Genomic DNA, 16,800 nt, shown 5'->3' on the forward strand with positions numbered 1-16,800 from the left:
CTATCTGGAATCCGTAAAAGCCATCCTCCTCCTCTCCTTCGGTGTCCCACAAATCCCACTCCTGTGCTCTATCCAAAGGATCATCCGGCATGTAATCATCTTCTAACACCTCCTCCCTCTCAAACTCCTCACTATCTTCTAACTCAATGTCACTGCCCTCGCTGTCAAAATCCTCCTCTGTCGTTGCCATTTTCCCGCTTGCGTCTCTGAAAAAAATCCAAAACAAATGCACGTGTATGTCTGATTGATTGGCGTGATTTTCAGCAAACCACAGTACATTTGGGTGGTCACGTGGTCTTTAAACAATCAACAAGACCCACCTCATGTGTATTAGAACCAATGACAGTGCGTTCTATGCTGCACGTGTCATGAAAAGCATGACTAATACAAAATGCTGCGCCACGCAGCAGCCGGCAGGAGGTTCAGAGTTGCGCAACGCAGTAACCTGCGGTAGATGTAATGTTGCGGCGCGCAGCAACCGGCACAAATGGGTTAATATAAGCAACCTGTTGTCTGTTTTCAATTAAACATGCTGGCCCTTGATAAACCTCAGAAAACATTTCACCGCTTGAAACACTACCAAAAACTCAGTGTTATATGCCAGTAATTTATATACTTGTGAATCAGCTATGGAGGCCACACACCATTCACAGCTCTGCACATCAGAGTTGCTCGCTGGCCCTTTAATGTTGCATCCGTCATTATAGTCACTCTCGACGACACTGCCCCCAAGGGAATCCCCGTTCTAAATGTTGTGGGGCTTTTCGAATGTCTGAGCGCTCTGATGCATGCATGAGTTGTTCTCACCGGTCGAATGAGATGTTGCAGAGAATGCAAACATAGATGCGTGATCCAGCGCTGGAAGTCTCTCATTATAAAGAAGCCCCAGATGTACTACTGATAGCACTGAACCCATTAAACCCAGCATTCTTAAGCACAGTCTGAACGGTACAATTTTCCCCGTCTGAAAGTGGGAGAGACATTGAGTGACAGACGTGATTCTCGCTTCTGTTAGAGTGACTCGTTCAGAGAGGGAGTATATACTGAGCCCCAGATATTCTGTGCATTGTACTGGCTCTAAGCGGCCATTTTTCATGTTTATGATTCGGCTTCCATCATGTCGGCCCAGCTTGTGGTAGCTCATGTATGATGGTCAGTTGCCATACGTTTCCTGGCAGCTGCGGACAGACATGGGTCTTGTTGGTTAGCCATCCCCACTCTCAACCTTCTCTCCAAGATTTTCACTCACTACTCTGCTCCTAATGTGTGTGCACTTACTTGGATGGGTTAAATGCAGAGGTCAAATTCCAAGTATGGGTCACCATACTTGGCCATCACGTGTCACTTTCACTTTCACATGGGCGGGATGCAGCCTCCCTGGTCTTCGAATCATTCTCTTTGGAGGGGTAATGACCATCAAGGGAAAAAGAGTAATCCCATGACTCATCACAACACGTTAGTCTGATGGTTAGCCTTAACGCGTAAAGCCTGAAGTTGACTTTACACCACTGAAAATCCTACCGTCATAATTTAATATGCGATAGTCTGAACAGAATAGCCCTCCTTGACGCGGACACTATTTACAATTACGCAATGTCACTCAATACATTCCATTCCAGTGTTGACGGTCTGCCTGTTAAGCGAAAGCAGTTTAGCGAAATCAGCAACTAAGTTGCATGTGCTGTGAGAGCTTTTAGTCCCTAACGGGAAGAAAGCGTGAATGACTTCGATAGGGATCGACCTGAGTGATATAGGTGGGGGCAGGGTGGGAATTATGTAATTTTAGGGGCAAGGCCATTTGGCCTCCACCTTTTCTTTTTTGGGGAGGGCACCAAGGCCATATGACAGGGCACAAAGACCACTGAGTACAATTCGATAGTTTTCCCATTCAGATTGATACCATAACATCCTAATTTGGAATAAGACATGGATTATGACTTTTTTAATAAAAATAAAAAAAAATTAATGAGAGAGAGAGCGCCATTACATCCAAAAGGTATACACCCTCACACAACAATAGAAACAAAAATGTCAATAAAAGCATTCAGAAACACCACAAATACCAATAAAAGCATTTAGAAACAACACAAATGCCAATAAAAACATTCAAAATATTCATTCAGTCCTCTATATCATGTGAGAATGTGAGTGTGAGAGAGAACCATTTCATCCAGAAGTTATACACCCTCACAACAATAGAAACAACATAAATGCCAATAAAAGCATTCAAAAAGTTCATTCAGTCCATTACATCATGTGAGAATGTGTGTGAGTGAGAGAGAGATTGATAGAGAGAGATAGAGAGAGAGATAGAGAGAGAGAGAGAGAGAGAGAGAGAGAGAGAGAGAGAAAGAGAGAGAGAGAGACAGTGTGTGAGGGAGAGAGAGAGTGAGGGAATGCAGTGGATTATTTCAATCAGACTCATCACTTGAAAGAGATTCTGACTCAGGGTCGGAGTTCAGTCTTGACCCATATGGACGAACGCCTGGTCTCCTCAGGCAAGCTCTCCACCACCTTTCCACAGATTTTTCACCATTATACTCCAAGGGATCACAGCCATGAGACTTTATGAAAAGAAGATCCTCAATTGTGGACAAATTCAGTCTCAAGCGCCAGTCTCCTTGCATTCTCTTAATCGTTGAAAACTGCCGTTCCATCTGGGCTGTGGATACAGGGAACACGAGAACAATCCTGACAAGGTGAAGCAGGTTGGAGTAGATGTTTTCCTTCTCATTGAGCATCCTGTTCCACAGCACAAGGAAAGCCTCCCGCCTGTGATGCTGAACGATGTCAAATTTTACCTAAGCCACTCTCGCTCCACCTCTGCCACATTGCAGCCATTAGTTACGAGCAATGGCTCAAAATGCTTACAGAGCCTTTGTAGTTCAATGTCCCCATATGTGTTGATGGCACTGATGTTCTCTGGCATGCTAACTGGATCAAAGATCTCTGCAGCCAGGAGCACTGGGTCTGTGGAAAAGGTTGAAAAGCGGTAAATGATGCACTATATGATTTTGTCAATGATGTCAACCATTTGGTGACGGAATGCCTCAGAGGTTGTTGACTGGTGGTTGATGTCGACTCCCTTGTATTGGAAAACACCAACACTGGCTGTGTCTGTGAAAGCAGAGAGGACAGGACGGAGATAGGGACCAGGATTTTCCCTCAGTCGGAGCAGAGCAGTCTGGGACGCCATAACCCTTCTCCTGACAGAGGAAATGGACACCTCGTCTGCCTGAAATTTCAGTGACAGTTCTGCCAATTCCGCCAGTATATCTTGATAGACAGCTACATGGAGGACAAACTTTGATGAAGTCAGTTGACGGCAGTTAGATTTCAGCTTTGCCTTGTCTGGTCCAGACTCCTCCTGCTCTTTTGGAAGATGGGCTATGACACACCGGTAGTTGGAGGCAAGGTCGGCTAAGGCTTTCCTCCTGTGATTAATCCACCTTGTGCCTTGAGAGCGTGTTGGCTTCACCACATGTTCTTCAAGGGTCTCTCCAAGCGCCTTCAGCTCCTTCCACTTCTTGGATGAACGTTGGTAAAGGGAGTAGATGCGCATTAGCAACTCGTCAATCTGAAGGGGAGATTACAAACAAAACACACACGCACAAACAAGCAAAAATAGGCTACAAATTTCTTCATATTAACTGTTTTTAACCAACACAATTATAAATGGACAAACATATGACATGTAATTATTCATATTGTGACAGTGTGTATACTGTAAGAAAGGGTCGCATTGTATTTTAACACACCTGGGTGTAGATTTCTTTGAAAGCATCCTTCAAACAGAGCTCAAGCCTGTGAGCGATGCAATGAACCCTTATCATCCATGGGGCTAACTGCTCCTGGAGTTGTGTAAGGACGCCAGTTTTTTTTGCCAAAGTTGACACTGGCTCCATCTGCTGCTGTTGCAGTCAGACAGCTGCTAAGTTTGAGCTGGTTTTCCTGACATTTCTGCAATATAGCATTAAATATCCCCCGAGCATCACAGGTGTCTGGCTCTACAATTCTGAAAGAAAAACATAAATAAAAGAAAACATTTATTTACCTTAAGTCATTTAAATTGAGTCATATCTGTTGGCTTTGGGTGAAATGAGAAACGACTGTGTTATTTGATAAACAATTTATATTATCTATAAATCCAAAATATACTAAAACCAATTATGCAAAAGCAAGGTGCATAAATTGACACAAATCAAGTACATGGGTGCTACTTACCCTAGCAGCCTTATTCTTGGTGTGCCATTCTCAATAACCTTGATGCTGATCAGCTCTTTCTCCATTGTTGATTTGTCTGTGCCAACTCCCTAACTCCCGCAATCCTAGGAATGCTGAACAAAGTGGACCTGCAATCCGGGCACTGATGAAAATAACAGCGTTTCGACGACATCGCGGCGGCAACAACACTCCTATACCACAATAACTCTTCTCCAAAAAATGGCCTCGCCCCCCTTATTTCGTATTCTCTGAGGAGGGGTTTATTGGGGTTACTGACGTCAGCAACCCTGGAGGAATGTCGTGTAGTCCAAAACCGGCTGTTTGCGTAAGTCCTAAGAAATTGATTTCTTTAAAAGCAAATATCACCGTTTGCTTTGAACTTTCAGCGCTGTAACTTTGCAGATATTGTTTATGCTCAAACAGCAACATTACACACTAACTGAAGTTAAAAAGTTAAAAAAGTGAAATCGTGTTTTACCACCAATTTAAGATCACACATTTAAGAGACTTTGTTTGGTGAGCATTAGCCAGAGACAATCAAGCGTATAATGGGTTTTAATAAATGAAACTATGAAAACATACGACTACATTTAAACAATATACATAGAATACAATATATTCAATATACATAGTTTATAAAAAAAAAGAATTGGAAAAAATCCAATTCCAGGCAATCAGTAGGATCCAAAAGTTAAAAAGCCTTTATTATTTTAAGGGCTAAAACATTAAAACACCAACGCGTATAGGCCCACTGGCCTTAATCTGGGTGTTGGTAACAAACAGACAGAATCAAGTCATACTTATAGTTGCATTGATTTCAGGTGTGCCAATCTGGCACCCTACAAACACAAGACCAAATGAGGGATCTCCAAGTGGAAAAATAGGAGTGACACCACTATTCCTTGAGGGTCATTAGTCTTCCAGGTCTCAATGAAGATTTTGGCCTCTCACCCTTTTTGTCACTGTTGTCTCTCAATATTGATAGGGTATTTCTGTAAGTAAATTATGACGAGTTTTTGAATGCAATAGACCCAATTGCCATTTTATGTACACCATTCATTTTGTTTTAGAACCATCTTGACTATGAATTAAGAGTCATTATGTGTAACTAGTATATTTATATTTATTGACTTTTGGTGTATATTGTGTGGAGTACACTGGATCTTTGAAGTGGTGTCACTCCTATTTTTCCACTTGGAGATCTCTCATTTGGTCTTGTGTACTTATGGTTTAACCTCTGGGGCACATACACAGGGAGTAGAGCAGACAGTGCAGCAGCATTGCACACAAAATGCAGCTTCACAGTTGAACTGGAAAAAAAAAAAAAACTCCCGGTCGGGACAAGTGGGAGGTGGAGTGGCGCCGTGTGCAAATTCATTTTTTTATGTGTTTATGTGTAATGGAAATGATGTATTACTTTATGTATCAAAGTTCAATAGTTGCAAGGTTGTGAATGCATTTGTCAAGCATCTGTTTCATTGATGTGTGGCAATATGCGGTCTAGGATGTTACTCTATCTTATGGTGATAATTGTTGACTACGCCACCCAGATGGCGCCGCGGATGGCTGCCTCGGTGTGGAGCTCTCCAGCTATTGTGTTGTTTTTGTTCGTTTGTTCTGCGTTTAGTCATTCGTTTCCTATCAGTTTCACCAAAGACGAACTACTGGACATTAGGAAACACACACCAGAAACCTTTTCTACAGTTTTTGATTATTCGGACGTTTTGCTGGACATTCTCGTCGGAGGTGCAGCGTTGTTGTTCAAACGTGCGTTCAGACGCAAACGCGGGAAGCGAGCCGGCGCGCTGGTTAAACTCCGCGAGCGCGGCCTGCGCACTGCACTCCCCAGCATTCATCTCGCGAATCTCCGATCCCTTCCTAACAAAACGGATGAACTTCTTCTCCTCACCCACACTAACAAGGATTTTTTAAACTCTGCTGCTTTGTGCTTCACTGAAACCTGGCTGAGTGAAGCCATACCGGACAACGCAATACATCTGCCGGGCTTCCAGCTGTTCCGAGCGGATCGCATCGCGGAGCTAACGGGGAAAACGAGAGGTGGTGGATTGTGTTTCTACATTAACGAAAGTTGGTGTTCAGATGTAACAACACTGAAGAAGATGTGCTCTCCTAATTTAGAGGCACATTTCATAAACTGTAAACCCTTCTACTCGCCTCGGGAATTTTCCTCTTTCATTCTCGTGAATGTTTACATCCCTCCAGACGCGTGCGCGAGCGCGGCGCTACAACAGCTGGCTGAACAAATATCTGAAACGGAACAAAGGTACCCAGACTCTCTTTTAATCATTCTTGGGGATTTTAACAAAGCAAATCTTTCCCGTGAACTACCAAAATACAGACAGCACGTTACATGTCCCACCAGAGACAGTAATATACTGGACCACTGTTACACCACAATAAGAAATGCATATCACTCCGTCCCACGGGCAGCTTTGGGGCTCTCTGATCACTGTTTGGTTCATCTCATACCGACCTACAGGCAGAAACTGAAATCAGCTAAACCTGGAATAAGGACTGTGAAAAGATGGACTAATGAAGCAGAGCAGAATCTACAGGCCTGCTTTGATTGCACTGATTGGACTGTTTTTGAAGCTGCTACAAATGATCTGGATGAGCTCACAGATACTGTAACATCATATATAAGTTTCTGTGAGGAAACATGCATTCCTACCAGGACATTCTTATCATTCACTAATGATAAACCATGGTTTACTGGGAAACTCAAACACCTTCGTCATGCCAAAGAGGATGCTTACAGAAGTGGGGATAAAATCTTGTATAACCAGGCCAGAAACAGATTGACAAAGGAGATCAGAGTTGCTAAAAGGAACTACTCTGATAAACTGAAAAAACAGTTTTCATCCAACGACCCATCATCAGTCTGGAATGGCCTGAGGAACATTACCAACTACAAGTCACCATCCCCTCGATCTGTGGACAATCAACACCTGGCTGACGATTTAAATTCATTTTACTGCCGGTTTGAAAAGCCCTCATTCACACCACACACCCGGTCTGATCTGCACTTCACACATTCAGCATCACCTCCTGTTCTCCAATTATCACTCCCCCCTCCTGCCATCCAACCTGAGCTTAAGGTCTGTGTGGAGGACGTGAGCCGAGTCTTCAAAAAACAGAAGACTAGGAAAGCCTCAGGCCCAGACGGCATCTCATCTGCTTGTTTAAAAGCCTGCGCTGACCAACTGGCCCCGGTCTTCACGCAGATCTTCAACAGATCATTGGAGCAGTGTGAAGTTCCCTGCTGCTTCAAACGCTCCACTATCATTCCTGTCCCCAAAAAACCCAAAACCACTGGACTTAATGACTACAGACCTGTCGCTCTCACGTCTGTGGTCATGAAGTCGTTTGAAAGACTGGTGCTGGCCCACCTGAAGGACATCACTGGACCCCTGCTGGATCCCTTTCAGTTTGCTTACAGAGCAAACAGGTCTGTGGATGATGCAGTCAACGTGGGACTGCATTATATCCTGCAACATCTCGACAGACCAGGGACTTATGCAAGGATCCTCTTTGTGGACTTCAGTTCGGCCTTCAATACCATCATGCCTGGTCTTCTCACAGCCAAACTGACCCAGCTCTCCATACCATCCTCGATCTGTCAGTGGATCACTAGCTTCCTGACGGACCGGCAGCAGCGAGTGAGACTGGGGAAACACACATCCAAGACACTCACAATCAGCACTGGTGCTCCCCAAGGGTGCGTTCTCTCCCCACTGCTCTTCTCCCTGTACACTAATGACTGCACTTCTAAAGACCCCACTGTCAAGCTCCTGAAATTTGCAGACGACACCACTGTCATCGGTCTCATCCGAAACGGTGACGAGTCTGCTTACAGACTGGAGGTTGAACAGCTGGCTGCCTGGTGCAGTTATAACAACCTTGAGCTGAACACGCTCAAAACAGTGGAGATGATCGTGGACTTCAGGAGGAACAGCTCAGCACTCCTCCCACTCACCATCATGAACAGCACTGTGGAAGCAGTGGAGTCATTCAGGTTCCTGGGCACTATCATCTCTCAGGACCTGAAGTGGGACAATCACATTGACTCCACTGTGAAAAAGGCCCAGCAGAGACTGTACTTCCTTCGCCAGCTGAGGAAGTTCAACCTGCCACAGGATCTGCTGATTCAGTTCTACTCAGCCGTCATTGAGTCTGTCTTGTGCGCTTCCATCACTGTCTGGTTTGGTTCAGCTACCAAATCAGACATCAGGAGACTACAACGGACAGTCCGGACTGCGGAGAGGATTATTGGTGCCCCCCTGCCAAACCTCCAGGACCTGTACTCTTCCAGAGTGAGGAAGAGAGCAGGTAAAATCATCACAGACTCCACTCACCCTGGACACCGCCTGTTTGAACTGTTACCGTCAAGACGGAGACTCAGATCACTGGCCACAAGAACATCTCGGCACAGGAACAGTTTCTTCCCACAGGCCATTTCCCTCCTGAACAGTTAACACTCCTCCCAAGGCATATGCCTGTAAGTGCAACACTGTTTAGTGCAATATCCCACAACTCAGGTGATACTTATATGTAGATTTATTTATTTATAATATTCAAAACACTGTAAATAGGTTCATAATCTGTAAATCTGAAAATGTCTATTCTGACTAAACCCAACTGTGATAGTTTTATTCTCATATATTTATATTTTTTTATTTTTTATTCTTATAATTTGTAGTATTATGTTTCATGTTGTATTTGTATATGTCCACTGGAAGCCTCAGTACCAAAACAAATTCCTTGTGTGTGCAAGCACACTTGGCAATAAAGCTCTTTCTGATTCTGATTCTGATTCTGATTCTGAATCGATCAGGGAAAATCTAACTAACCCAGCAATTGAAATCTGTCACACAGGTTCGTGTGTGCCAGGAAGGTCAGAGACAAGAGTACTAGGGATGGGCATGATTAATCGACGATCGATTATTGATCATTAAGAATTTCGTCGATCACGTTAATTTGTTATCGATTATCATTAAACTAATGCTGCTGCGTTGCGTAGTGTGAGTGGAAAGTGAACGTGTTCCCCGGGCTGGTCAAGTTAGTGCGGAGGTACCTGTGCATCCCAGCAACGTCAGTCCCCTCAGAGCGGGTGTTTTCAGCGGCTGGACTGAAGCCTTGTTAACACTCGACGCGTCCGCTCGAGCGCGAAGGTGAGCACTTTTCACCTTTTCACCTTTTCTATTTGTTCATCTGACTGTTATAACTGAAGTACAACAACCAAACAAAATCTAAAGTCAATGCTTTAAGAGTCAAGAGCCCAACTGAAGCAAACATTAATCTCCATAATGGTAACATACCAATTACGGTTTTCTCCTTCAGTGATTCGGCTTGTTAACATCAGGTGTCTTCAATGTTGGCAATAAAAAAAAGTGTTCTTAATTCATCTTTGACGTCAGTCTGTTATTCCGATATTTTTGTTTAAAAAAATGTGTAAATTTTACTCATTTTAAATGGTTAACTTTTAAGGAATTAATTTGGTTAATAATTACTCAATTCTAATTTGTTAAATTTAATTAATAATATTGCTTGTAATCTGTTGCCTCAATTTTATTGATTAGATTTAGCATTCACTCGTATTCATTTTTACAGTGAGACTCGAGTGAATGACGCACGCGGGGCGGAGCAAAGACCTGGCGTATCTCCGGATACAGCCAACCCGCATTAAATAGATCATACTCTTCCCTGATAGGACACCACAACTGTCAATCACTTAACTGATTATGTCACAGATGCATTCAACCACTTTGGTGATAACATGACGTTCGTTTGTTTTAACTGTGTGATTGTTGACCATGTGTATCGGGTTATAAAAGAACAAGCGCTCAGAGTTGTGTGTTGCTTGTAGACTGAGAGAGAAAAGCCTGTCGATAGCCCCCTGGAGGAGAAAGACAGAATGACGAGGCTGAGCTGTCCTTTACCACACCGAAAGCAGACAGAAGCCAGAGAGAAAGCAGCATGAAAGACAAATAAATGAAGCAATTGAATTGAAAAGGATAAAGGAAAAACCGTGGGAGCCGAGCCATGAAGTGTATTAGTGAATTGATAAAGCAAAAGCTTACAGCACCTGGTATTCCCAGGCGGTCTCCCATCCAAGTACTAACCAGGCCCGACCCTGCTTAGCTTCCGAGATCGGACGAGATCGGGCGTGTTCAGGGTGGTATGGCCGTAAGCGAGAGTCTCAGCCGATAGAGCGATATTTAAAGAAGGCACACGAGTCTCGGCCCGCATTCACACACACTGCAGCTGCAAGACAAACAGCATCCACAAAGCGTTTTCATGTCTTTATACAGCTGCTCAAAATATTAAGTCATTAGATCTCTATAAGAAATAAATTAATAATAAATTACATTTTTGGGGATTTTCTAGACTATATTGAGACGTAAAGTGAGCAGGATATTAAAATGTAGCGCATTGATTTATGTATTTAAGCATGTATTTATGATAATAACCAGAAGCCTACCCAGCTCGACAGCGCCCCACAAATTCTCATATGTAAATCTGTGGTGAAATATGAAACTGCAGCGCTCGAATCATCCATAGTTTCTATTTTAATTTTGGGCATACAGAGACATCAAGAATCAACATATGAATCTCAGCAATGGTGACAATCAAGAAAGCTTTTTTGTGACTTCATTAGCTTGTTTTGTGACATTCAGAGTTGATCTTAATTTTTTTTAATTGTCAATATTGTTGACATTCATGATTCTTGATGTCTGTGTGAGTATACATGACCCTGTCAAAATATTTTCTGCATAATTACTTCATAAAATCTTTCAGAGTATCACAGCAGAACAGAAATTTCTGCAGTAGGATTGGCATGAAAAGTAAACCATTTAGTATTAAACAACTTAATCAGAGATTATACTCCGGTATCAGTCAATCAGATTACTATGTTAACTACATCATCACTAAAAAGTGACCAACATCATCTGGTCTAAGTTTCTCTTCCAATTTTGCTATAACAAACATATGTAACGGAAACATACAGTTAAATCAGCAAAAGAAAAACTTTAATTAAAATGTCAACGGTCAAAAGACCAACTAAACCATACTGGTTCCCTGGCACATGATCAGCATAATGGTGAGCTCAAACTTTATTATTTTCAATAAAACATCAACATCTAAACCTCTGTTAATTCTCAATAAGAACCTTAGTACGAGAGAAATAAAGTCTGGATTGTAATAAGTGAAAATGCTGAGATCTTGAGAGATCTGGTACCAACACTGAGAGAATAAGTACCAACTAAAACCTATTCAGACCCAGTGCAGGGCCAGTTATAGGTTAGTAGCCTAATTAAAAATCCATGAACATGCAAATGTGTGTGGAATTAATGAAATATTAAGCTATAATCTGAGCGTTCTGCTGACAAAACAGTTTGGGAAACCTTTGGTCTAATTGAAGCCGAGGAAAGGAGCGGGTTACAGAACAAGCGCTCAGAGTTGTGTGTTGCTTGTAGACTGAGAGAGAAAAGCCTGTCGATCGCCCCCTGGAGGAGAAACACAGAATGACGAGGCTGAGCTGTCCTTTACCACACAGAAAGCAGACAGAAGCCAGAGAGGAAGCAGCATGAAAGACAAATAAATGAAGCAATTGAATTGAAAAGGATAAAGGAAGAACCCTGGGAGCCGAGCCATGAATGTATTAGTGAATTGATCAAGCAAAAGCTTACAGCACCTGGTATTCCCAGGCGGTCTCCCATCCAAGTACTAACCAGGCCCGACCCTGCTTAGCTTCCGAGATCGGACGAGATCGGGCGTGTTCAGGGTGGTATGGCCGTAAGCGAGAGTCTCAGCCGATAGAGCGATATTTAAAGAAGGCCCACGAGTCTCGGCCCGCATTCACACACAAGTCCCGGGCTGCAAGACAAGCAGCATCCACCAAGTGTTTTAATGTCTTTATAAAAAAATAATCTGTCTCCATTTAGATTATGTCTTAATTCCGCAGCCACATTTAATATACGTTTATATTCCGTTTAATTATTATCTTTTCCTCAGCTCACAGTCCCTTACGATTAGTCATGAAAAGCCATTTGGAAACTCAGAACAAGAATATTAAAAGAAACAGATCGATCAGAATCCGTCAATTCATCATATTTTTGCAGAGTAGTCCAAACTCCACACTACAGTTCAGTAGGGGGGCAGTAATTCAACTTAAGTGTCTTTTGCCAACCGCCGACAACAACAGAAGATGAAGAAGAAGAGTGAACGACAACAACAACTCGAGCTCCTCAGTCCTGTGGTCGTTTTTGTAAGTGCTGGTTGTAGTTCAATTAAGTTATTGTTCTCATTGTTTCTTGTGAGCAATTTTAATGTCTTATAGTTGTCTCTTTGTAACTGAAATGTATTCAGTGCTGCCTGGAAATCGCATATTCATGAGTTTTTCAGATATGCGCTCCTTGTGTATCAGAACGTAATTAATTATTTCATAAAGGCAACTTGTAGTTTCAGCGCCTCGCGAAATTATGCTTTACAATGAAAATGTTTACCTTCTCGTTGCAGTTTATGTTTTATTGGTCATTTTGTGCAGTCCTGCATAATTGAATGACAGGCATGACTTCGTGTAACTTTCAACTAACTTATTGTCTACATCAGTAAAGTGTTAATGTTGTACATTGTGATGTTTTAAAACTGGGAGTTGGGACTTTACTTGTTTTTATCCTTTATTGAATACATCACTGCCTATAAACCTGTATGAATGTATCCGTAGACATAATATTTTTGTAACCTATACTGGTCTTATGATCCATGTGTTGTTCTGATAACGCCTCTGAAACATGTTGAAGTTTCATTGTTTCCCATAGTTTTATTTATTCTAGATCTATAATGCATTGAAAGTGCGAATGTACTGCGTGAGAAAAAATTAAAGAGTTTCAGTGATAGTACTACATTAAACTACTATATGTAGTGTTGTTTAATAATGTTTATTTGTGGGTTCTGATAATGCCAGATGTCTGATTTTACCAGTTCAAAAATGGACTACATTATTAACATTTATGCATTTGGCAGACGCTCTTACATTGTAAACTGTGTACCTTGAAATGCATTTTTATCAGTTGTGGCTTGCCCTGGGAGCTACAGGACAGTATCACATAGTACTGTATCATAAGTTCAGTATCATGAACTGTATGATTTTAGCTAGATTATATTGATTTACAATAGCAGAAAATATGTAGACTATTACACCAAAAACAGTTACATGATGTGATCTCTGTCAATCAATCATGCACAAAATTAGCATACTAATAAAACATACTAATAAACTGCAACAAGAAGGTAAACACTTTCATTTCAAGTTCTCGTGGTGAGAAAACTATTATATTACCTCTGTGAATTATTTCATTAAATGTATTTCAGTTAGTGCATCCCATCCACGGAAACTGAAAATCTCATAACTCCGGTCTGAATTTTTTTTCATAGTAACTGAAGCAAAAAAATAAATAATAATAATAATCCATAAAAAGTTGTGAAGTTACGCACTCAGGGAAGGGTTAACTGTCCAAATCTGCACTGAAACTTTTCACAAATCACAATAGTCTGTCTGAGCCATGTATGACCCAACTAGATGAGCAGTTTATTGTATGTCAGTATTGCACAAGAAGAACTGTATTGCCGTGAGAAACACTGAAATGCGACAGTTTGTGATTGTGAAAGTGTTCACAAATCAGTCTCAATCTAAAACAAGGCATTTTGTATTATTAGCTTAAAACATGAAGAACACCTATTTATCCTGACTAGCAGTTATCAAGGCGTGGACAAAGTAACAGTCTTCTAAGTTACCAACTTTTGGAGCTATACATATTAAAAAAAAAAAAAATCATTAAGAGTGACATGCAATATTGCATTTTGTAGTCTAAAGAATTCTGAATTTCAAACTCTGCAGACTCTACAATGGTTTAATATTGACAAAAATTATATCTCAATATTTTCTGGGATTTTGTTGATAACAATACATTGGACATTTTTTTCTGGCATCTTGGGTGTCAAGGAGTGCTGACTTCTGAAGATTTTAATTTTCTATGAGTTGGTCATTACACAGCAAAGACCGAAAATTACCTTTTCATTATTTGCCGGTTTCAGGTGATTTTTTTGTGTGCATTTTTGTATTTTTACTTTAATGGCATTTTTTTTAAATCCTTATATGCATGCATCATCTTTTATGTCAAATTCTTTACTTTTACATTTACTTTATTTATGTAATTGAATTTATTATTTATAGTCAACATTTGAAGTGGATCAAAAAAAGTTAATCAAAGTTGACCTAAGATAAGAACGGGTATTGTTCAAAATTCATGTATAACTTTGATTAAAGGTTTTGATCCACTTCAAATGTTGACTACTGTACATTGATGATTGAAATATGAGGTTATTTTTGTTAAAATTCAAATGATACATTAAATATAAGGGCTAAAACCACCAGGTGGCGGCAAGTCGGTCTTAATGAGCGAGCTGCTTATTGAACTGATAACACACCTTTAAGGCCAGATACCTACGGCAGCGCAATTCACCTCTCAGTCTTAATCCTGTTCTGTTCACAGGTCAGTAATTTATGGGAGTGATGACCTCATTCTACGAATTAAAAAACGTATTTATAAAATTCTATGCAGTGTATTGACATCTGTTTCGTTCTTCTAAATGAGTGCAATACAAGAAAACCACAGGGAAAGAGGTACGAGCTTCGACTCATGAGTGACTCATGACCGATTTTGTTATTAAAAACAGCAAACAAGAACAAGTCCATAATAAACATAAATAGTTTGCAATGCTTAATTATGAAAAAAAGTGATAAATGAATATTCGCAATTGCGCCCTTTATTAATTCTATAAACTAGATTGCTTAATGAGCCAACCCCAAACAACACACCCAAAAACACGTATAAGTGTGCATTGCAACACCTGAAGAGAGCTCTGAGAATCAGCTTTCCAAGCAGAAAAACACTCTGTGGTCTATGCTCTATGGTGGTTTGGATAATATTGGCAAACTTGCCGTAATATTACTTTGGTCAAAATAGCAGATGCCAAATGCCAGGAAGCTGCTATGGTTACCACATTGTCTGGAGTGAGTCGTGTTTAGGTCTGGGTGTTGACACAAATTGTACGATTCGATTTGATTTTGATTTCACAAGCTTGCGATTCGATTAAATTCCGGTTTGATATTGATTGGGGTATGTGTCGGGTACAGTACATGGAAAATATTCTCATGGAAAAAATATCTCTTAACTAATGCTTTAAACTATACAGGGAACCCCAGTTGGTACTATACTAGAATATTAAACGTTTTTATAATAATAGTGTTGTAATAATTTGTATTTTTTAATGATAGGTTGGCCAGAGGAGAGCCTGGTTTCTCCCAAGTTTTTGTTTTCTCCATTCTGTCACCTGGTGGAGTTTGGGTTCCTTGCCACTGTCGCCTCTGGCTTGCTTAGTTGGGGGAAACTTAATATTCAACAATATTGATCTGACTGCTCTGAGACTATGAGAACTGAACTGAGCTGGAAGATGACATCACTGTTTTCTCCAGAGCTGCTGTATAGATAAATTAACTAAATTAATAACTATTTTTTTACAACAGAAATGAATCAACCCTGAACTTACTTAAGCTGGACTATTACGTTATTTTGTAAAAAACACTACATAAATAAAGGTGACTTGACTTGACATAATTATATTTCTACTCGTTTTTAAAATATAAACATTTAAATGGTGGCTGTCATAAAAACATTACAGATTTATTCAAACATTCATTAGATCTTGAATAGGGATGGACAACATACCAGCCAATAAATCGTTATCAGCAGATATATGTTCATTTTAAATATATATATATATATATATCTCAATATATTAAAGCCGATAAATAATGAATTATTTGCTTAAGCTGACACACTTCAGATGCGCACTGTTCACCACAATGTTTTTGAATTGCTTGAAATATGAAGACACTGGCTTCACTCCTGTTGGTTGTCACTCTCGAAAGTCACCCTTCAGTTGTATAAAGTTAAACCTATCTCAACTTTGTCACATTATTGGACACGCCTACACTGTAAAAATGAATAGGAATGAATATGCTAAATCTAATCAATAAAATTGAGACAACAGATTACAAGCAATATTATTAATTAAATTTAACAAATTAGAATTGAGTAATAATTAACCAAATTAATTCCTTAATTAATAATTAATTATTTAATTATTGCAAATGAAAGGTTACAGACATTAACAGTGAGAAGAAAATAAATAAATAAATGAAACAGAACGGGGTGGGTAACTTAGTGGCTTTATATGGACATCATAAGTCTGTTCAGGTCATTGGTCCAGAATTAATTAATTTGTCTGCTATTCTTTGCACAGTATCTAGGTGTCACTAGTGAGCAATGCTGAATGAAGCTTCGAGGAATGAACCTTTGGGTGAAGCAATGGGCTGCAAGGTCTTAGTGGTTCAGGAAGCCTCATTTTGCCATCACTAAACTGAAGTACAACAGCCAAACAAATCTAAAGTCAATGATTTAAGAGTCAAGAGCCCAACTAAAGCAAACA

General features: G+C 40.5%; 1 protein-coding gene and 2 non-coding genes across 3 annotated transcripts in view; 1 reads left to right on the forward strand and 2 right to left on the reverse strand.

Annotated features, from left to right (window-relative positions):
- LOC143751567 (uncharacterized) overlaps positions 1–16,800 on the forward strand; it is a 66,067-nt gene that overhangs the window by 32,119 nt on the left and 17,148 nt on the right. The window contains exon 1 of the mRNA XM_077244259.1: positions 12,442–12,514. The gene's annotated coding sequence lies outside the window, so the exon portion shown is untranslated. Of the gene's footprint in view, positions 12,515–16,800 lie in introns of the transcript that reaches the window.
- On the reverse strand, positions 10,319–10,437 carry LOC143742295 (5S ribosomal RNA). The gene has a single exon (XR_013205422.1). It is a non-coding gene; the product is annotated as a 5S ribosomal RNA (ribosomal RNA).
- LOC143742296 (5S ribosomal RNA) lies at positions 11,930–12,048 on the reverse strand. The gene has a single exon (XR_013205423.1). It is a non-coding gene; the product is annotated as a 5S ribosomal RNA (ribosomal RNA).

Source organism: Siphateles boraxobius, unplaced genomic scaffold, assembly GCF_051911475.1.
Source record: "Siphateles boraxobius isolate OS27281-9 unplaced genomic scaffold, OSU_SipBor_1 1, whole genome shotgun sequence".
NCBI lineage: Eukaryota > Metazoa > Chordata > Actinopteri > Cypriniformes > Leuciscidae > Siphateles > Siphateles boraxobius.